Raw genomic sequence first — 24,062 nt, forward strand, 5'->3', positions numbered from 1 at the left:
TTATGCAGATTTCAGTAGTATGTTTTATAATGCTATCAGTTTTTATTTTAATAAATATTCAATATTTACTGTCTGTAGTGTAAAATGTTCATGGCAGCAGCGACAGGTATCTGAGGTGCGTATGTTACCATGGTAACGCATGGAGGAAGTGACGTCTACACTGGTGACTTCGCAGGGTGTTCCAAAAGATGGAGTTTTGTTCCCTTCACCGACGTTCCCTGCAAACGGAGCAGAGAGTACGGAGCACCTTATGAAGTACACTTCAGAATGGAACACAGCCAAGATCTGCATCAAGCTGTGATTTTGTTCATCTTCTCTCTGCAGTTCTTAATTCTCCTTTCCTCTGAGAAGACACAACAGATTCCACAGCTGTACAAAAAAGATAATGGTTAAATTAAATACAACTAAAGTCACATTTTAATAGTAAAATAGTTGATTGAATCAATTATTCATAAATATATAATTTATAGGAAAATCATTACCAACACTAAAGATACGTACTTTTCCTCAAATGTAATTGCATTCGTTTATTTAAGAACTGGTTTACACAGTTTTATGAATGGGAATGTTTGGAGCAATCATGTATTTTAGAAAGTCTGATATAAAACATGTAAAAGAAATATGTAACCTATACTATGGGAAAATCTACATCTATTTTTCAGCAGTCACAGTTTATCATGAATGAGAGATTTACAGTTTATCACAGTTAAATGAATGAGAGATTAAAACCACCGCGATCGTTCAACAGCCTTGTGCCCACATGCCTCATGACCCTCAAGTGCACACCCTCAATACTTTCCTCCCCTTTTTCCCTTCCTCCCTTTGTGAACCCTTTCCTTTTCCTAATTATAAATAATAAAATGAGACGTTGCATCATGTCTGTTGTGTTATCCACGCAAAAGATCACACAAGATCTATCAGGTCAGTGTCGCATTACACCAGGCTGCATGATCCACATTTTTTTTTTTATAAATTATTTAATAAATAGTAGTAGATCTTATATTTTGTGGATGTCTAGGTTTTCATACTACAGTATTTAGCATTTTGTGAAGGCTTGAACACTTCCTTGCAAATCAGCACTGTGATATACAGTACATATATAAATATAAAACAGCAATGTAATATTAAGTCTTTTATTTGTACTTCAGTCTGTAAATGGAACAATAATCTATTCCAAAATCTTTAACAGCACATAATCGTTGAATTTCATCTTATTTAAATGTATAGATTTAAAAGCACAGGAGCAGTGTGCAGGTTATTAGATAGATTTTGCAGGAGTTGTGCATTAGGTATAAGAAAAATTACAAAAGTGAGTGGTCAGAGAGAAAGGTTATAAGACCCACAAAACACTGTATTTAACATGCCAGTGCATTTGGTGCTTATTTAATCCTGCATTATTCTTGTTAATGTGGTTTAATGATCTGATATATTTACAGTAGAATGTGGAAAATAAAACCAACATGGTTTGTTAGCAAATGTCACAATCAAGTCTAAAAAAAACTTAAATGCAGGAGAGTAATTAGAAAACATATAAACCTCTAGTATGAAGAACCTGAGATTTGCCCTTTTTTAGATTAGATTAGATTAGATTAGATTAGATTCAACTTTAAAGCAGAGTACATTATATAGTATACAGTATATAGTAATATACAGTATAACTGTGCAATATTGTCAAGTGAATGTGCTATAGCATGGCATTAACGTTAACTGTCTGTTTTTCTGTTCATGCCGTTCTGTTTTTGTATGAAAAGAACATAGTGTACTTTTGGGCTGGGCTTAGACCACTCAAGGCTAAACGTGCAGTTCTGCATAACAACAGTTCTGCATAACAACAAGATAACACAGTGAGTATGAGCCAACACACACACACACACACATAAACGTGTATATATTTCTCGACCGCACTGAATAAACTCAGATTCTCTCTGGGCACTGTCTTGCATGTATAATACAGGGTAATGCAGTATCTGTGCAAACAATGCAGTGGATTAGAGTGCCTGGAGGATTACATGCCTATAAGTAACAGGATATACTGTATTACACATGTACATGTTTAAGTTCTTATTTGTACAGTATATACAGAATAGAATATCATAAGACACAAGCTGTGCCCGCAACTGAGAGAAATTCTAATATTTTATGAATGTGTACATATTAATGCATGTAGTAGGTCTTTAGTTATATTGTAATTTTGTGAAAGATTAGGAATCGTCATGCTAAATAAACTACCATACATCAGTTATGAGCTGTGATCTCATGACTTTTTATCCAACAAAAGTAATGCTTTATCTGTTTAAGAATAAAACAAGTATATATTTTATTTTATTTCATGTAACAACATTTTAGCTGTTTTTGTTTGGTGATCCCAATATTCTGAAAAATAGAAGCTGGTAAATTGCTTTGTCTAATGGAAAAGAAGATTTGTTTCATTTTAAAGCTTTGGTCTAGAAACATACAGTATAAGGTATATTTCACCTGGAACTAAACATTTATGATCGTTATTTTTTTTATTCAGCTTTTAGGCCGGTGAGGTGTGTTTTTTTTTTTTTTTTCTTTGTTCACTCATCTTCCCAGAGAGTGTAATAAATATAGAAACATAATAAAATAAAAAATAAAAAAACAGTCATGATGCTAATACATTATAGATTTGTTATATCATGTCTCAGTAAACTGCATTCGCCTAACTGTTTAATGAATTAACAAGTAAATATAGCTATATAAATATTTAACCATTATACCTATTTTTTAACTTGTGACCCTTATTTTATTTTTAAATTTAATGCGTTGGAACATTTTAGCTATGTGTTTTCAGAACCGTGAATTCACATGGCAGTGTATTGGGTGCTGATGCATTACACGTTTGCTGTTTTATCCTTGTTAACGTCACTAAGATTTAATAGACTGTTATTTTTATTAATGTTCTGTTCATCCTCCAAAAATGAATCTCCTTCGCAATGATTGAATACATTGAAGTACATGTTCCTCCCATCATCACCAGATATGCAAATCCAAGTGTTAGGGCTGGACATCACTCTATTTATATGATGTGATGGTCTCTGTTAAACTTTGGAGAACGGAGGAAACCCCAGTACAAACAACACACATCATGTTCTCTACACCTCTACTGCTCCTGCTGGCAGCTGCTTCCCGTGAGTGTGATATCAAATTAATTTCTTTACTACAATAGCAATAAATTTACAGCATTATACTGTATGGTTACTGTCTATCACCATATGCTTTTCTCCACAGATGTTTATGGTAATGAACTGACTCAGCCTGCTGCCATGACAGTCCAGCCAGGCCACAGTCTCTCCATCCCCTGTAAGACTTCATATTCAGTTACAAGTGTGTGTGGCATCCGACAACCTGCAGGAAAAGCTCTGGAGTGGATTGGATGTATCTGGTATAATGGGGATACAGCTTACAGTGACAAACTGAAAAATAAGTTCAGCCTCTCCAGAGACACTTCTACCAACACAATAACAATTCAAGGACAGAATCTGCAAACTGAAGACACAGCTGTGTATTACTGCGCAAGTTCCACAGTGACACAAAACAGTGGATTCCCCTTACAAAAACTCTGAGTCATGTTCAAGCACTTAAAGCAACTTATAATGGTATTAGTCAAACCTTTACTTTCTGGCATCAAAATAAATATCATTATAATAGGTTCTGGTATTTAAAAAAATCAATAAAATGCATTCTTTAAAGACTGTTCATTTTGAACATTATTAATCGCTTCCCTGAATATTTTATAATCATATTTAATAATAATTTTAAATATTCAGTTAGTAGATTTGGGAATAATACCGCATGTTTCATTTGACACTTTGTTGAGGTATGAGATATGAAAAAAACATTTAATGCAATTAATAAATCTGTCTTACTGCGTTTCATTGGCGTAAAGATTTAACAACGTCATTGAAATGCATAAATAGTAGTTTTGGTAACCCTGATTATGACCATGCAATTATAATAAAGTCAATTAGGGATTACTTAACATATTTTACTTGTATGTGACAACTGAGTAATAATTATTTACAGTGACACATTTAAATTATTTGTCAGCTAGTCATGGTGATGGAGAGGCTGATTTCATTTTCCAGCAGTACACGGCACCTGTCCACACTGCCAAATGTTTTAATACTTGGCTCAGGGACCATTGTATCCCTGTGCTTGATTGGCTGGCAAACTTGCCCGACCCAAACCCCATAAAGGATAAAATGGCTGCAATAATTCATGCGAAGGTTGCCCCGACCCAGTATTGAGTGCTGTACATATTCATACCTTTCAGTAGTCCAACATTTCTGTGCTAAAAATCTTTTTTTTTTTTTTTTTTTTTTTATTGGTTTCATCTAGATAATGAAAATAAATAAAGACTTCAGATATATTATTCTGTGTGTAATGAATCTATATCATATGTTTTTTTTAACTGAATAACCTAAATAAATCAACTTTTCGATAATATTCTAATTTATTGAGACGCACCTGTGTGTGTGTGTGTGTGTGTGTGTGTGTGTGTGTGTATATATATATATATATATATATATATATATATATATATATATTATATGTAGTAATGTAGTATATACAGTAAATACACTACATATAATGTATATACTACATATAATATATACCTGTCTTTATTACATACTTCTAGTTATGTTCTAGTATGTTCATGTACTATTTTATTAAAACGTCTTAATTTTCTTATATATTAAAATATGAACTTCAGTAAAAATCTTTAAATTTCCTGTCAGATAAGGAGTATTTCTATGCAAATATCCTTCCCTGTAATATACAGTACAGTATATAAGCAATGACAACCAGGTAATTTTAACACACACCATGATCTCTACATCCCAACTGCTGCTGCTGCTGGCAGCCGTACACTGTAAGGGTTTTGATTTGCTTTTCCTTCCTTGGTTTGCAACATTTATATCTGTATACTGTGTTTATTTTTATTTATTTATTTATTTATTTTATTTATTATTTTTTTTTTTTTGAACAGGTGTTCACAGTGTTGAGCTGATCCAGACTACCCCCACGACAGTAACCCCTGGTCAGTCACTGACTCTGACCTGTAAAGTGTCTGGATATTCATTGACTGATTGCAGCTACTGTACAAACTGGATACGACAACCTGCAGGAAAAACTCTGGAGTGGATCGGATATATATGTAGTAGTGGTAGCACTGGCTACAGTGAAAAACTGAAAAGCCGGTTCCAGATTTCCAGAGACATGTCCAGCAGCACAGTAACATTAACAGGACAGAACATGCAGACTGAAGACACAGCTGTGTATTACTGCGCTCGTCAACCACAGTGAGACAGAACAACAACATCCCTGTACAAAAACAGTGAAACAGTGTAGAGTCTCAGTATGGTCACTGACACTATTTTATGATTTGTGAATGTTGCTACTAACATTAAAATAATTACATTAAAATACCGTAAAATGATGTACATATATTTTACTCTTTCCATATATATAACCATTTGTAATTCAATGTATTTTAGCAGAACTTTTTATTTAACAGGTCAGTCAGTAATGAGGCCTGGATGTGGCAAATAAAAGTTTAAATACATTCATCATTTAAAAACTGTATTTTGTATTTACCCAGATTATATTGTATAATACTAAAAAAAAATTTTGTTTGATGATCTCAATAATTTAAAAGTAACAAATATGCAAAAAAAAAATTAACTGAAGGAAAAGGCAAATACTTTTTTCATGGAACTGTGAATAGACACACCTCCCTGTGGAACATACTACCATGGCACCTGGCCAAAATATTTTACCGCCCCTGATTTATTATTATTTGAAAGAAAGTAAAATTGTATGATGGTACAGTTTATAAACACCAACCATATCTACAAACTGAGCAGTCTGTGGTTGTGGTTTTAATACATCCATAGTGCTCATAGACACTCCCTATTCATATAAAGTCAGGTATAAACAGCATGTTCTTGGCTGTTCTAGTTTCCAGTGAGCTCTGTGATAGATAACACTCACATACACTTTAAATCCGGTTTAAGCAGAACTCAGAAAAGGATCATTTTAGGATATTGTAATTTACTTTTACTCATTCCGTGTGAGTTTGTTCTTTTGTTCTTAGATGATTAACGGGAAAGTCATCCCTTATGAAATGATAAACATTGCATTAAACTAACTAGGCCTATATTTCCCAGTATCTTATGGACAGACCCTGACTTCCTCTGATTCTGAGGTGAAGAGACCATTTGTTATTCAGTCACTCTGTCCTGTACTGTCTCCGGGTGCTCATTGAGCAATAACTGAATGATCTGGATCCGTCAGGAACCAGAACAAGGTCTGGAATGAATCGGAAACATCAACACAGGCACTAGCACTTATTTTGCTCAGTCTCTGCAGGGCCAGTTCTCCAATACTAAAGCCATCAATAAAAACGCAGTCGTCCAGATGTATGGTTTCCAGGCGACGCTGCTGTAAGTGACAAACTGACAAGAAAAAAACTGAGAATTTAACAGCACTGCGCAGTTGTGCAAAATGCGTACTGTCTAGACACCCCTGGTTTCCTCCCACTGTTTAAAAACACGATGGTAAACAGATTGACCTTGACATAAAGAGTGTGTACGTTTGTGTGCATCTAATTGTGTGATATGCAGTATGTACTCCTCTATCACATGTAGTGTTGCCTGGGATCATCTCAAAAATGTAACCCCGACCAAGGTAAAGAGTTTAATGAGAATGAAGAAATATTTTATTCAAATTTTGGACAGCACCCGGAAATAAGCAACATGGTTGTGCTTAACTACTTATGTGTCTGACTACTTACAGTATAACAAAGTCTGGAAACCCAGATGTATCTTTTTTCAGAAATGTTTCAAAAATCCAGTATAAAATACAGTTTAGCACTTAGGACTCTCAGGTTGATGTTACTAAAATTTTGAAGATGCCATACTACACCGCTAACAGCCAGCAGAGGGTGGCAATAGTGCACAGAGCAAATGGCAATGCATAGGAACTCTATTACCCAGAATTCTCCAGGTTTCACTTGCCAGTCGGACTACTTAAGACCAGCCTTGGTTTTACAGTAGCTCTTTAGCACTCCTTAGAAGTGATTGGAAATGTAAGTCAGAGATTTGCCTGGGTTTTTTCATTTTTTTCTTATTTTAAAGCAAGACATAGACGCTGTGTTTACAATGGATAAAAGACAGGATTAACCAGGTTTCAGTCATGGTTTAGTCTCAAAAAAGAGATCAAAGTTGTTTAAATATGAAACGTCATGGAAATTAATTAGATTTTTTTTTTTTTATTATTTTAGATATAACTGGGTAATGTAATGTAAAATAAAAAAATATAATTATATCAGGTTATAATATATTGAACAGTTTGTAACCCAGTTCCAGGCCTTTCAGCAATATCCTTAGTTGTTTTTAAACTTTGCTTAATGCCGAACAATAATTTAACTCTTCTGAAACACAGTAAAATCTTCATCACCACGATGAGACACATTGCCTAACATGGTGTTTAATATATTTAAAGCTCCTCCCTATATATTTTAAAGAATTGTTGCAGCTGAAACATTTTATTCCCTGCAGTAATTACCAATCAAAAGTTCATAAGTATTTGCTTATTTACAACCAAATGATGACTTTTGTTTAGACTTGGCAGTGTAACTTACTTCAGTCTGGTAACAGTACCTTCATAAATTACTGTAGTGCCAAATGGTACAGAACTACACTACTCTATGCTGCACTACACTACAACATGCCATCTAAATAATTATTTTAATTTTCAAGCTCTTTATGCCTTATAAGAACCAATATTACTAGTATAAGTCCTAGTATAGTTCTGTGTATGTAAACATAGAACTTTTCTGTGCGTGTGTGTGTGTGTGTGCACGCTTGTGTGTGCCCATATGTGCATGTGTCTTATTCATACTTTACATAAATCATCTGAACTCACATCTTTTACAGTTTCTGAAGATTAAGTGTGCTTGTGAATCCTCCCATCACCAATAAATATGCAAATACAAACATCAGGGTTTACTTCGCATCACTATTTATGGAATCCAGTAGTCTCTGTTAAACCTGTAAAGCAGAGGAGAAACAACACACGCCATGTTCTCTACATCTCTACTGCTCCTGTTGGCAGCTGCATCTTGTAAGTGCTTTATCAAATTCATTCATTAATTACAATTAATTAATTATGAATAAATGTTCAGCATACTGTATATTGTGGGAGATATCACAGTGTGTTTCCTCCACAGATGTCGACAGTGAAGAACTGACTCAGCCTGCTGCCATGACAGTAAAGCCAGGCCAGAGTCTCTCCATCCCCTGTAAGGTTTCATATTCAGTTACAAGCTATGCTACATGTTGGATCCGACAACCTGCTGGAAAAGCTCTGGAGTGGATTGGATGTATCTGGAGTAGTGGGGGTACAGCTTACAGTGACAAACTGAAAAATAAGTTCAGCATCTCCAGAGACACTTCTACTAAAACAATAACAATTCAAGGACAAAATCTGCAAACTGAAGACACAGCTGTGTATTACTGCGCAAGATACACACAGTGACACAGAAGAGTGGATTCCCCTTACAAAAACACTGAGACATGTTCAAGCATCCACTCAAAGTAACCTAATCGTAATATTAGCCACAACCTTACTTTCTTACATCGGAATATGTATAATTGTAATGAGTTGTAGTAATTTTAAACGCATTTAAAGATCATGTTCATTTTTAACCATTATTAATCGCTTCCTTGAACAGGATATTAATAATAAGTTTAAATAAATGTTCAATTAGTAGATTTGGGAATAATACAGCATGTTTACAGCCGTGTGCTTCATTTAAGACACACGTTGTTGTCATAGTTTGAGGTTTGATACTTGGAACAAGTCATGTTCAACAAATAAATTACTAAAAATGACATTCTCATGAGATAAAATAAAAAAGTGCATTTTCATGAGACTCATTCAGTGTCATTGAATTCACTACGTTTTAAAAAGAAAGTATAAGTGAAAGTGGTGGGTAAGCAGCTCTTTACATCAGTAATGATGCACGTATGCACGTGGAAAATATTTTTCAGACATAACATAACTAAAAATAAATGCAAATAAATAATATTGTTAATGTTGAGAAATAAAACACTTCATGACATGCTGCAACAAAAGCCTTGAATAATAATAATAGAATACAGAAATCACAATCGGGGAGGTGGGGGTACTTACAGTATTATAAGATTCTGTAAAAAGCAAGGTCAGTATTTCTAAAGATGGATCAAGCAGCATGGTGAGAGAAAAATCTTCAGACAGAAGACACTGCTGTGTATTACTGCGCCCTCTTCAAACACACAAACACACACACTTATGCTTTTACACTGAAAAAAAAAAGACTTTTTGGTGTGGTAAAATATATTAAATTAACCATCATAATTTTTACATTGTAAAAATAAATTTCAAGAAGAACTAAAATTTCCTAAGTAAAAGTTTAAATACTTACAAATTGAATTCATCTAATAAATGAGTGGAAAGAGATAAATATTATTATATATTTACTTGTGATATTTAAATGTTTTATAGTCACTGCACTTAAACCCAGTGATACAGTATTAAGTAAATTTTACTTTTACAGTTTAAAATTTCGGTTTAAATTTCAAATAAACCTACGCATGCGTGTTTGGAGACGCTGTACTCGCGCTGTGAATCAGTCGGTTGGGATCATCACAGAGGTACAGCCGGCGTGGCTGGTTTACCTTTCTGTTTAGGATGTGATTCTTGTTTTCCTGACTCTCGATATCTCAGGAGGTACAATAAGCAATATTTCGGTTCTTAATAGCGTAGAGATTCACAAAACGTATTAAAAAAAAACTGAAACTACGGAGCCCTCCAGTGGTCATGTGGTAAAAAAATACATAATAAATTGCCGCTTTAAATATACTCAGCAAAAATAGAAACGTTCTCTGACTTTTAACTGTTTTTACTTTCGGTAAACTTAATGTGTAAATATTTGTATGAACACTAAAAGAGTCAACACCATAAGACATAAACTAAAAATGTTTCCCAATGTGTCCCTGAATGAAGAGAGGCTCAAAATCAAAAGTACCAGTCAGTATCTGGTGTGGCCACCAGCTGCTTGAAGTACTGCAGTGCATCTCCTCCTCATGGACTGCCTATTGCGGACAGTCTGAGCACTGATGGAGGGATTGTGTGTTCCTGGTGTGACTCGGGCAGTTGTTGTGGCCATCCTGTACCTGTCACACGGGTGTGATATTCGGATGTACCGATCCTGTGCGGGTGTTGTTACACATGGTTTTCCACCGCGAGGATGATCAGCTGTCCTTCCCATCTCCCTATAGCGCCGTCTTAGGCGTCTCATGGTGCGGACATGGCGATTTATCGCCCTAGCCACATCAGCAGTCCTCATGCCTCCCTGCAGCATGCCTAATGCACGTTCACGCAGATGAGCAGGGACCCTGGGCATCTTTCTTTGGGTGTTTTTCACAGTCGGTAGACAAGTCTCTTTAGTGTCCTGCTTTTTTTGGACCTGTGACCTTAAATGCCTACTTTCTGTAAGCTGTTAAGGTCTTAACGACCATTCCACAGGTGCATGTTAATTAATTGATTATGGGTAATTGAAGATGCATGGAAAACATTGTTTAAACCCTTTACAATGAAGATCTGTTATTAGAATTTTTACAACATTATTGTTGAAATACACAGTCCTGAAAAAGGGACGTTTCTTTTTTTGCTGAGTATATATTGAAAAATATATAGAGACCATAATGAGATTAAAATGATATAAATGAGATGCATAAAACGCAGATTAGTAATATTATAGTTTAATTGAACATATAAAAAAATTTCAATTAACAGCATACAATGATGAGCCACAACAAACACCACTGGAGACCAGTCAGTGTCTATACTAACCTCACAACATTAATTCCAGTAGGTTTAAAATATAAAAAATCTTCCTGTAAAGACAATCAGTCAAAAAGGAGATGAAAATTTTTAAAGGGAAAATTGGTTGCTTGCTGTATATAAGGGCCAAAGAAATGGGGCGGGAAAAGTTTTCTCACCAGCTACATTAGTCTTCTCTTGTGGTGGATGTCCAACAAGTTTGTTATTCTCCTGAACATTCTCCTGCAGTTTCTTTGTTGTGATTCTTGTTCTCCCCAAAGGTTTCTCAGGTGGCATGCTTCTAAAAAGAAGCCAGTTAAAGTAACGTGTATATAATTACCAAGATAACAATTCCACAAACAAACATATTGGCCTTTATTTATTGAATATAATTAACTGATTTCTCTAAAGTTACATGTTCTGGTAACTACTGTTAAACATTGAACACTCTATAATAAAACTACTGGTTTGCTAATACTGATCATGCAGTAACATTAAATAACTGTTTAAAAATAAGAAAAGGTAAAAAGTAACTTAATATGTCAAATCCCATTGGTTATCTTGGGACCAGCCTGATAATAATAGTATTATAAAAATATAATAATAATAATAATAATAATAATAACAATAACAATAACAATAATAATACGGTATAACCAGCTGACTAATTTTTACCATAAAAAAACAAACAAATAATGATAAAAAAACTTTTGTTACTAGTGTCACTGGTGTTAGTTACCTAGACATGCTAATCCATATGCTAAACCACCCACAAGTAGAATTTGAATTATTTTTGCAATTTAAGAACAAACGTAAGCTGTGTAATTTTCAGCTAAAATATACTACATGTTTTTTGACCACAGACTCTGTGGTTTTAACTTTAACATTTTTTAACATTTTATTGTTTTTTTAACATTCTGACGCCTTGTCAATAATAACTACTAGTGATGGGTCGTTCATGAACAATTCGTTCTTTTTGAACGAATCTTTAATGTGACTCAGAAGAATGAGTCGTCTCGGAGAGTGATTTGTTAATTTTCTACTGGGTGCGCATACGCAAAGCCTCACAAAACCTATGTAGGTTATGTACAGGAAACAGAAATAAGTCGTTACCTTTGAGTCTTTGGTCCAAGTCGGTCGTTTTTTTGTCACATGACTTCCATAGATATTGTGACGGGGGCGGGGTTTCGCTTGGGAACCATCATGCTTTGCGGGGGGGGGCTGTTATGTGTTCACCCTGTTGGGGAAAGGTATTTGGTTTAGTGGCTTCAGCCAGGATATGTGTGATGTGTGTGTGTTGTTATGCTGCTGGTTACCTTGTGTGAGTCAATAAAGTACTCCCAGCCATTTGCATTGGGCAGCAAATTAATAACTCGTCTCTCCACCATCCTTTCGGGCGTAAAAACGCCACAATTGGTGTCAGAAGTGGGATGGAGAGTCGCGAGTTAGAGCGCACCCCGGAGGAAATCCGGAGGATCCAAAGAGGCCGCCGAGTGGCGGAGCAGCTGAGGAGGAAGACCCTCCCTGACGGGGCCAGCGCGGGCAAGGAGCGGCGACCGGAGCGGAGCGGCGCGTTCCAGGTTCCGGCATTAGACCTCGGAGCGGATTCCTCCAGTGACATGGCGCCGACGCCGGAGCAAGCTACAGCTCCGTGTTCCGTCCGCCAGCGAAGCCGGCCTACAACGGCGCCGGCGACCCCCGCGCGTTCATCGCCCAGGTAGAGCTAGCCGCCAAATTCGCGGGCTGGTCCCCGGCGGAAACAGCTGTCCGGGTGGCCCTCTCGTTGGAGGGTGACGCGCTGCGGGCGTTGCAAGATCTCCGGGCTGATGAGCGGGGGAATTGGGTGAAGCTGCAGCAGTCGCTCTGTTTCCGCTTCGGCGCAGGGGATCGTAACGAGGCCGCGGGCGAGGAGTTGGCAACCCGCGTGCGGAGCGCCTCTGAACCACTAGGGGCGTTCGCCATGGACCTGCGATCTCTCGCGCGCCAGGGCTATCCGGATTTCGGACACGGCCAGCAGGAGGAGCTAGCTCGTCGCGCGTTCCTTCGGGGAGTCCGGCCGTACCGGCTTCGCGAGCACCTCCGGTTAGCGGCACCGGCGTCCCTGTCCGAGGCGCTGCGTGAGGCCGAGCGCGCCGAGCCCATCTTGGGTGAACACCGCGGCGAGAGAGCCGAGCGATCTTCAGTGGCTCGCGGCCGCTGGGTAGGTGAACCTAGCCGGGGACAGGGCTACCCGTCACGGCTAGGCCTCGACCCAGCCTCCGAGTTTCCGCGACGACGCCGAGGCCAGGGACCGCCAGACCACCGCTGCAACGTTCTCCGGCCGGAGGACAGCGTACCCCAGCAGCCGTTAAACTAGCTTCGGGGGGCGCCGAGCGGAAACCGCCGCCCACAGCCATCTTTGTTTCCCCAACTGCCGGATTTAACTTCCGGTCGGGACGTGTCGGAAATCGCGCCGGGGTCTATGTGGACTGCGGCCTGGACAACGTTTCGCTGCGGGCGCTCGTGGACACCGGCTCTACAGTTTCGCTGCTGCGCGGGGGATTGTTGGAGCATGGAGAGCGCGGTCGTGTGCTGCCGGACCCGGCCGTGAACATTCGCACCGTGTCGGGGAGTTATCTGAGGATACGGGCCTGTCGCACAGTGCGAATACAAGTAGGTGCAATCATTCTTTTTCACCCATTCTTTGTGGCGGATATAGAGGATGATTGTATCTTGGGATTAGACATTTTGGAAAGGTGGGGTGCGGTACTAAATCTCGCGGACGGGACTCTGCGTGGTAGTTTCGGCTTAGCTAGGTTGCTAGTGCCCAAAGCGCAGCCGGACGGGTTAGTAGCACGCACCAAGGGGGCGGAACTTCCGGTGGACGCGCCGTGTAAACATCCGGTAGCTGTCCGAGCGAGAATAATGGCCGAGCTGATGCAGCGTAGCAGTGTGGGGCTAAATCAGACGCAGACCGACGCTGTGAAGTCCCTTTTGCACGAGTTCGCAGATATTTTCGCAGTGGATGAGCGCGAGTGCACGCATACCGATCTGGTGCAGCACCACATCGATACAGGTAACGCAGCTCCTGTTCGGTTACATCCGAGACGCCTCCCGTTAGCTAAACGAGCTATAGCCGAGCAGCAGCTGCGTGAGATGGCCGACTCGGGCGTCATAGAGCCAGCATCCGGACCGTGGTCTTCACCCGTTGTACTCGTGCGGAAAAAGGACGAATCGTGGCGGTTTTGTGTGGACTACCGGCAGTTAAACGAGGTGACGCGTAAAGATTCTTATCCGTTGCCGCGAATAGATGATGCGTTGGAACACGTTGCGGGCTCGGCGTGGTTTAGCTCGTTGGATTTGCGTAGCGGGTACTGGCAAGTAGAGCTCGCCCCGGAAGCACGACCCAAAACCGCGTTTTCTATCGGACAAGGGCTATGGCAATTTCGGCGCATGCCGTTCGGCCTCTGCCATGCTCCCGCTACGTTCGAACGGTTGATGGAGAGAGTATTGGCAGAGATCCCTCGCAACCGTTGTGTCGTCTACTTAGACGATTTATTGGTGCACGGCAAGGATTTTGCGGTCGCGCTAGCTAACCTACGGGAGGTGTTTCTAGCTATCCGGCGGGCGAATTTGCGGCTCAATCCCAAAAAGTGCCAGTTGTTGCGGCAAGAAACTGTCTTTCTGGGACACGTCATTAGCGCTCGAGGGATTGCCACCGATCCAGCCAAAATTGCCGCGGTACGGAATTGGCCTGAGCCGTCAAATGTGTCGCAGCTGCGCACTTTTCTCGGGTTAGCGTCGTACTATCGCCGGTTCGTGAGGGATTTTGCTACGATCGCCAGCCCGCTGCACGCGCTCACGAGAAAGAACCAGCCGTTTTGCTGGGACAGGGAGCACGCGCGTGCGTTTACTCGGTTACGGGAAGCTCTGGTTACGTCGCCCGTTCTCGAGTATCCTGATATAGCTCGTACGTTTATTCTCGACACGGACGCGAGCGATGTAGGGCTGGGAGCCGTCCTGTCTCAGGTTGCCGGGGGCGAAGAGCGTGTTGTCGCTTACTTCAGCCGCGCGTTGTCTGGACCGGAGAAGAATTACTGCGTCACGCGGCGCGAGCTGCTAGCGGTCGTCGCGGCTCTAAAACATTTTAGGCCATATTTATACGGGCAATCCTTCTCGCTGCGGACCGATCACGCTTCGCTGGTGTGGCTACTTAGTTTTAAAGAGCCCGAGGGGCAGTTGGCGCGCTGGTTAGAGCGGTTGCAGGACTATGACTTTACCGTCCAGCACCGAGCTGGGAAACTGCATGGTAACGCGGACGCTTTATCCCGCCGGCCGTGTAGCAAGGAGCGTTGTCGACACTGCGAGCGGGCTGAAGAGCGTGTGGGTGGTCACGACAGCGAACACACCCCGACCCCCGTGAACCAGAACATTCTCCCTGCGCAGTCTTCCGAGCCGGCGTGCAGCCGAGTCACTGCGGCACCTAAACCATCGCCGGTGGTCGTTTCGCCTGTGCCACAGATGGACTGCGAGCAGCTAATGGTCGAACAGGAGAAGGACCCGGCGCTGCAGCGGGTATTAGGTTGGGTTAACGCGGGCCAGAGACCGGATTATGCCGCCATTGCCCACCTGGGTCCAGAAGAAAAAGCTCTCCACTCGCAGTTTCCCCGACTAGCGTTGCGGGGGGGCTTACTCTACCGCCAGTGGGAACGGCCGTGTGGCGCTGGCGAATCTTTTCAGCTGCTGGTGCCGCGGACTTTGCGGGCATGTGTGCTGGGGATGGTTCATGGGCACGCAGGTTCGGGACACTTTGGGGTAACTAAGACACTGCGGCGGTTGCGTGCTCGGTTCTACTGGCCGGGTTGTCATACTGATAGCGAACTTTTTGTTCACAGATGCGATGTCTGCACGGCAAAGAAGGGCCCTACCCAGCGCTCACGAGCACCCTTGCAAGACTTTCGGGTGGGGGCGCCCATGGAACGTATGGGCGTGGACATTCTGGGGCCGTTTCCCGTCTCTGATCGCGGGAATCGTTATGTGCTGGTGGCCATGGATTATTTTACGAAGTGGCCGGAGGCGTTCGCTGTTCCAGATCAGAGCGCTTCCACCACGGCTCGAGTGCTGGTGGACGAGGTGTTCAGTCGATTCGGCGTCCCGGAGCAGTTGCACAGCGATCAGGGGCGTAACTTCGAGGCGGAGGTGTTTGCGGCGGTGTGCGAGCGCCTCGGAGTAAAAAAGACCCGCACCACGCCCCTGCATCCACAAAGTGACGGCCTCGTGGAACGATTCAACCGAACACTCACCACCCAACTCGCCGTGCTTACCAGTGACCGGCAAAAAGATTGGGACGAGCATTTGCCTCTCGTGCTTTGGGCGTATCGTACAGCGGTGCAGGAGTCCTCGCAGCTGACGCCAGCTGCGTTGATGTTCGGTCGCGAGTTGCGCACGCCTGTGGATCTAGTGTTCGGGTCCCCCCCACAAGTGGATTTACCCACGAAACCAGGTGTGGAGTATTTTTGTTTATTAAAAGACAAACTGTTCCGTGTCCACGAATTGGCGCGTAGACACTTGGCGGACGCCGGGGTTAAGCAGCGCCGTGTGTACGATACGCACAGCCGGGGGCGAGACTTTGCTGCTGGGGAGCAAGTTTGGGTGTATTCCCCCGGAAGGAAAAGGGGGCTCTCACCTAAGCTTATGTCGCACTGGGTGGGCCCCTGCACGGTCGTCGCACAGCTCTCTGACGTGGTCTACCGGGTGCGGTTGGCGGGGCGGTCGCGACTGGTCGTGCTCCACCGGGATCGTCTGGCTCCTTATCAGCCCCACGCCAGGGCATCGTCGAATGCTGTGGAGGCCAGTCCGCCTCAGGAGGAGGGCGACGGGCCCTCTTCCTCCGCAACCAGACTCCGGCGTTCCCAACGCCGGCGCCGACCACCGTCACGTCTGTTGGACTGAGCCATGGTGACCGGGGACGGTCACAGCTCGGGTGGGGGCAGTGTGACGGGGGCGGGGTTTCGCTTGGGAACCATCATGCTTTGCGGGGGGGGCTGTTATGTGTTCACCCTGTTGGGGAAAGGTATTTGGTTTAGTGGCTTTAGCCAGGATATGTGTGATGTGTGTGTGTTGTTATGCTGCTGGTTACCTTGTGTGAGTCAATAAAGTACTCCCAGCCATTTGCATTGGGCAGCAAATTAATAACTCGTCTCTCCACCATCCTTTCGGGCGTAAAAACGCCACAATATTATGCAGAAAACAGAATTGAGCGATTCTCCTCAATGAGTCTTCTAGTCCTGAGTCGTTCGTTCTTTTGTCACGTGACTCCCATAGTGTTATGCAGTGCAGTACACAAGAAACAGAATTGAACGTTTCTCTCCAATGTGTCTTCCAAGACCTGAGTCATTAGTTCTTTTATCACGTGACTCCCATAGACGCTATGAAAAGAAGCGAAAAAGAACGAACGACTCAGAGTAGAAGATATAATGGTGAGCTGCTCATTCTGTTTATAATATGTCCTTAGCTGCAATTTAATATTTTCATTACTGGGACTATATCCAAAATATGTGTATGCATGTAGACGTGTTGGGGGTCTGTTTATTAAAAATGTTTCCTTTTTTTTTTTTTTTCTGGTCAAAAGAACGAAATAAACTAAATGACTCGAAAAAAGATTCGTTTATTTTGATGAACAAGATTCAAAGAACCGAGTCACCAAAATGATTCAAACATCCCATCATGTCTGTCCGCTTTGTCTTCTTCCATTGATCTGGCAAAGTAGGTGGCTCTCTACCACCACCTTAGGGTCTGGATAAATGCTACTTGGTAAAGTGTTTTTTGCCACTTAAACCTTTGCAGGCTAAGAGCAGGTGTGGGAGAAATTAAGGATGTCTTTATTAGAATCTCCATGTACTGCAAGAAATTGTTGAACGTTCAGGCATAAATCTATAATCAAAAATAGGTTTGGCCTTAAATGATAAGTGTATACAGAAATCACTGAACACAAACAGTATTTAATTCTTTATCTGTAATGACATTTATACAGAATGTAAAGTAAGTTTGCCATTTGCCAGTTCAATTTGAATAAATTAATTTATACACATTTGTGTAACTAATAACATATATATGACCTTTAACTTAATATTTACTGTAGATGTATTTTATTTTCTATTAATTTCACATTTCATAGATCCAACCTACTAACCCTCCCCTCCATCTACCCATATGTGAAAGGTAAGATGAAGTATATAAAAAAATACTAAACACTCTTTAGTGTAGATGGCACTATTTGTCAGAGAAACCTAGCCCTTAAACCCCAAAGCATTTTAGCCATTCGTTGCATTATTATGTTTTTAATGAATATATAAGAGTCAAATTGTGCAATATAGAGTGACATTTTTTTCAGCATACAGTAACCTAGACAATATAATGAACTCAATTTTATTTTATTTTAACTAACTATACACACATGACTGAGCAAAGATTTAAAAAAGATCATACAGTATAGGCAAGTAATGGAACAGATTTATAAGATCACATGTGACCAAATAATAATAATAATAATAATGAAAAGAAGGAAAAGAAGAAGAGCTGAGCTATCCCTGGGGCCAGGGATTGCTCAGTGGTTAAGGCATTGGACTACGGTTCGGAAGATCCCAGGTTCAAACCCCACAACCACCAAGTTACCCCTGTCGGGCCCTTAAGCAAGGCCCTTAACCCTCAACTGCTCAGATGTGTAATGAAATAAAAATGTAAGTCGCTCTGGATAAGAGCGTCTGCTAAATGTAAGAAGAAGAATGCATACATTAACTATGCCGTCTAAAATGAAGTGACACGTGATGAAAACCCTTTTTGTCAGCAAACATACATTTTATATTTTATAAGGACATAATATATAATACTATGCACATTTTGTGAGTTCTACATTTTTGCACCATCATTCTGGTAGTAGTAAAATGTAAAAAAAATTTAAGTAAAGAGGAGTTTAATTCTACATGACATATCAGAAAACCCAAATGCACAGTTTATAAGCAATGTCTACTTTACATGTGTATCTCTGAGATTTAAAGGTAATGAGCCATATTTGAGGCACATTAGAGAAGATTGAGAAGTCTCAAAGACAGCTCAATTCTGTATGTGATTCGAACACAAAGCAAATATAAACTATCTCTGAGATTTCGAGGTAATGAGCAACATTTGAGACACCTTTAAGAAGATGCAGAAAACGCCTAAATCTCATTAAAGTTTCAAAAATGGCTCATTTCTGTCTTTATGAAAAATCACAGATTTACAAGATCTCATCTTGGAGTTTCCTTAATCAGAGCACACCGACAAAGTAAAAGTGTGTGTATAATTCTTAAACATGCATAAAGTTTTAATAATGTTTCAATAAAACAATTAAAAGTATAAATACAATGGCTTTTGTCTGCATTGCAACATGATCAACTCATATTTTGCAATATGTTAATAAATACAAGCACTAGTTTCCTATATATTGAAATGTATATTTAATATATTGTATTATAATATTATAAAATCCTTTGAAAATTATTTTACTGTACTTTTTTAGAGACAGTTTCACCATTTTCTTTTATGATGGTAAAATCAACAAGATGGGGCAGCAGGTGGGAGTTGAGAGTTATTTGTATAGCACTTTAAACAATTGACATTGTTCAGTTCAGCTTTTATTTATTACACATACAGTACATTACTGCACAGAGAAATTCTTTATTCTTCACATATCCCAGCTTCTTGTTAGTAGGCAGGGGTCAGAGCCATTTTACAGCACCCCTGGAGCAGACAGGGTTAAGGGCCTCGCTCAAGGTCTCAACAGCGACAACCTGGTGGAGCTGGGGCTCGAACCACCGACCTTCCGATCTGCAACTCAGAGCCTTAACATACTGAGCCACCACTGCACTTGTTGCAAAGCAGCTTTACACAATCAAAAGAATGATTTAAGTTTGTATGAAATGTGAATGTGTATGAATCAAAATGACAAGATTGTCCCTGATGAGCAAGCTGAGGATGACAGCGACAGTGGAAAGGAAAAACTCCCTGAGATGGCATTAGGAAGAAATCTTGAGAGGAACCAGACTCAACAGGGAACCCATCCTCATTTGGGTGATTATGGATAGCAGGGATTGATCTGCAGTCATACTGTGTGTTAGGAGGCTGGGAGTTAAGTATAACAGAAGATGTATGAGGTGTTTAAGTTAATTGGATCTAATAGGAATCCCAGCCCCAATACACACCTGTGGTCTTTACCTACAAAAGAGTTCCTACAAAACCCTGTGCCACATCAACTATGACACACCCGCTTATTTCAAGTATTTGAGTTTTCAAACAGGAAGTATATCTAATTAATTATCAAGCCTAACTTTTCAAGGGTGTGCAGTAGTTGTCATAGGGCAACAGAAGCAACTGACACAGTGTTTCTCGGGGGACTGACAACAGAGTTAATAACAGAAAACAGCACCTTAGGTCTAGACTGATTATGCAAAATTAAGTTCGAAAAATACCTTGATGACTCGAAGATTTGAAGACATTCGATAATGTTCTTTTATTGTACAGTAATTCAATAATTTAATTGGGCGGTGGTATGGAGTCAGCCTCTGTGCTGGTGAAACCTTAAAAGTCGTTCTTCATCTCTTGTAAGAGTCGAGATACATTTGCAAAGTGTTTTGTACCTATAGGGGGCAGTATGTCACTTCTATTGACATGCAATGCATGACACCTTTTTTTTTAAACTTTTTTTTAAAGAAAACAATTAGTGTAATAATATTATCTTTTAATACTACAAGCATCATATAAATAACATCAGTAGCACACCTAACATATTAATTTAGACCACTTTAACATGTGCACCATAAACACATGCTGTAAAAAAAAGTTGCTTAAAAACATTCAAGCAAATTTCCATTTAATTTTCATATATTTAATAAAACTCTGTTCACCAATGTTTAGCTGTAACCGCAAGAGTTCTTTTTTTATTATCATATTATTAATGTTGTGCTGAACAATAGATAAACTCTTTATTATGGAAAATCTGATTTAATGGAGAACTGATCCATTGTCTGATTTTACTTTGCTGCTTAAAACTCTTTTTCTTCCCAATTGTTAAATTGTTAGATGTTACAGTTTATAAACACCGACCCTATATAACCACTGACCAGCCTGTGATTGTGGATTTAATACATCCATAGTATTTATGGACACTCCCTATTCAAATAGAGTCGGGTATAAACAGCATGCTCTTGGCTGTTCTAGTTTCCAGTGAGCTCTGTGATAGATAACACTCACATACACTTTACATCCGGGTGAAGTAGAACTCAGAGAAGGATGATTTTAGCATATTGTATAATATTTGTACTCGTTTCATGTAAGTTATTTTTCCTCAGATGATTAATGGGAAAATCATCCATTCTGACATGATAAACATTACATTGCACTAACTAGGTCTATTCTTCTTTTACAGATTCTTATGGACAGTCCCTGACCTCATCTGCTTCTGTGGTGAAGAGACCTGGAGAGTCAGTCTCTCTGTCCTGTACTGTCTCCGGATTCTCAATGAGCAGCTACCGGATGCACTGGATCCGTCAGAAACCAGGACAAGGACTGGAGTGGATTGGACGCATTGATGTTGGCACTAGTACTGGATTTGCTCAGTCTCTGCAGGGCCAGTTCTCCATCACTAAAGACACCAATAAAAACATGCTGTACCTAGAAGTGAAGAGTCTGAAAGCTGAAGACACGGCTGTTTATTACTGTGCACGAGACACACACTGACACAACAGACTCCAGCGCTGTAAAAAAACTTACACAAGCACTTCCTTATGAGCTGTAAATATTCCCTTAGCGGGAAACTGAACACCTGAGAGATTTATTATAAAAAAAACACCATCCAAATCTAAGAATGTACTTTTATTCGTAAAGATCAAAATATCAAACATAGTGCCGTCTTGTCTTTACAAAACAAATTTACAATTATAAAAGGCTGTTCGGAGGGCATTTGTACAAACACTCCAGTGGTGCATACCATTGTGTTAAGGAATCTCAAACAATAATATACAGCCGTGTCTTCCACGTGCACATTCAATGCGCTCTTATTCAATGGATGATTTGAAGTTTACGCCATTGGATAGATACTTACACTACACTGGGTTACTAACAGTAAACACATGCAAATCAAACCCCTTTATAAAATAGTTCTTATACCAAAACAATTTTACAACAATTGTAACATTAATTTATTTGATAATGTCTCAAGTTTAAACAACAAAAAAATGTAAAAGTTTTTTTCTGGACGGTGAATTCAACAGCACTATAAATCTACAAAATGCTGCAAAATAAGCAATGTAAAGTCTTTTATTTGTACTTAAGCCTGTAAATATACAGTAACAATAACTTAGTTCTAAAATCTTTAATAGCACATAATGGGCCAATCTGGTTTCAGAAAAAGAAATGTGTATACAGTACATCAAAAAAGGGTGATAAAGTAATGAGAAAAATATAAGCTAGAGGTGCGCATCAGAAGGTCATCAGCTTTACTAAAGTCACAAGAATGCGATGGTTAGATATGAACCTTTTAAGGCCAGTAACATTAGTGTATATGGTGCTTGTGTAATGCTGCTAGACATGCTTGCTGTTTCATCCTTGCTTAAGTTCCCGTGGCTTAAGGGACTGTTATTCCTCTACAAACTACTAGACATCCTAGTCTCACTACACACCTCCAGGCTCAACCATATTTCTGGCTAGATTTGGAGATAAGGCTAGGTAAAGCTGGGTATCATCAGCATAGCTGTGATAGGCAATTTGGTTCTTTCTCATTATCAGACTTACAGTAGAGGGAGCATACACAGGTTAAACAGGAGCGGTGCAAGAATTGAGCCTTGTGGGACATCGCATGTCATGGACATAATAACCTCTCCCTTCTAAGAATAACCTGAACCATTTGAATACCATCCCAGAAAGCCCGACCCAGTTTTCCAGTCTTTCTATTAGTATGTTATGATCGACAGTGTCAAACCCAGTGCTAAGATCTAGCAGTACCAACACTGATATTTTGCCGGAGTCAGAATTTAAACAAATATCATTTATTGTCTTTATGAGTGCTGTCTCTGTACTGTGATGCACTCGGAAATCAGATCGAAAACTGTCTAGGTATTCATTTGAGTTTAAGTGGCTGTTCACCTGATGAAAAACAACCTTTTCAATAATCTTACCTGTAAAAGGAAGATTTGAGATAGGTCTGTAGTTATTTAATACGGAGTTACAGTATCAAGTTAATTCTTTTTTAGAAGTGGCTTAACAACAGCAGTTTTCAGAGAGTTTGGGAAAATCCCAGAAAGAAGTGAGGTGTTCACCACTTCTAATTAATCTGTTTCCAAACAGTTAAAGACACTTTTGAGAAAAGATGTAGGAAGTGTGTCAAGGTCGCAGGTTGACGATTTGAGGTGCTGCACTGTTTCTTTCAAGATTTTGCTATCAATTGCTTGAAAGACAGACATAGTAATTGTTTTGTGAGGTTGTGTTTGGGTTTTTCTGATCTCTGCACAACTTGATGTGTTAATAGCCCTCCTAATATTACTGATTTTCTCAGAGAAAAAGGAAGCAAACTACAGTAATTGCATTTGCTGTCAGAGAGCATTTTAATGGGGATCTGACTTGGTGGGTTTGTCAGTCTCTCAACAGTAGCAAAAAGAGTGCGTGTGTTGTTTATCTTGCTGTTTATAATGTTTGAGAGAAAGGTCTGTCTAGCTTTGGCTAGTTCCACACTGAAAGCACAAAGGCTGTCTTTATAGATGCTATAGTGGATTTCAAGTTTCGTCTTCCGTCACATCTGCTCAGGCTTTTCGACATTGTCTTTTCATACTCTGAACTGTTGTTGATTTTCTCCATGGTGATTTCTGTCTGCCCGCCTTTCGGACCTTGTCTGGAGCATTATCACCAATAACATTCTTAACTTTTGAGTTAAAGGAATCAAGGAGAAGATTAACAGTGTCTACAGAAATGCTTGGTGTTAAAGATACGGCCTTCATAAATAGTGCACTTGTGTTCTCATTAATGCATCTTTTTCTGATAGACAAAGATCCAGATTCGGTAACAGAGATCAATATATCAAAGAAAATACAGAAATGATCAGATAGTGCTACGTCCTTAATAACAATGGATAAGATGTTTAGACCCTTACTGATGAGTAAGTCTAG

This window comes from Clarias gariepinus, chromosome 16, assembly GCF_024256425.1.
Source record: "Clarias gariepinus isolate MV-2021 ecotype Netherlands chromosome 16, CGAR_prim_01v2, whole genome shotgun sequence".
NCBI classification, from domain to species: Eukaryota; Metazoa; Chordata; class Actinopteri; order Siluriformes; family Clariidae; genus Clarias; species Clarias gariepinus.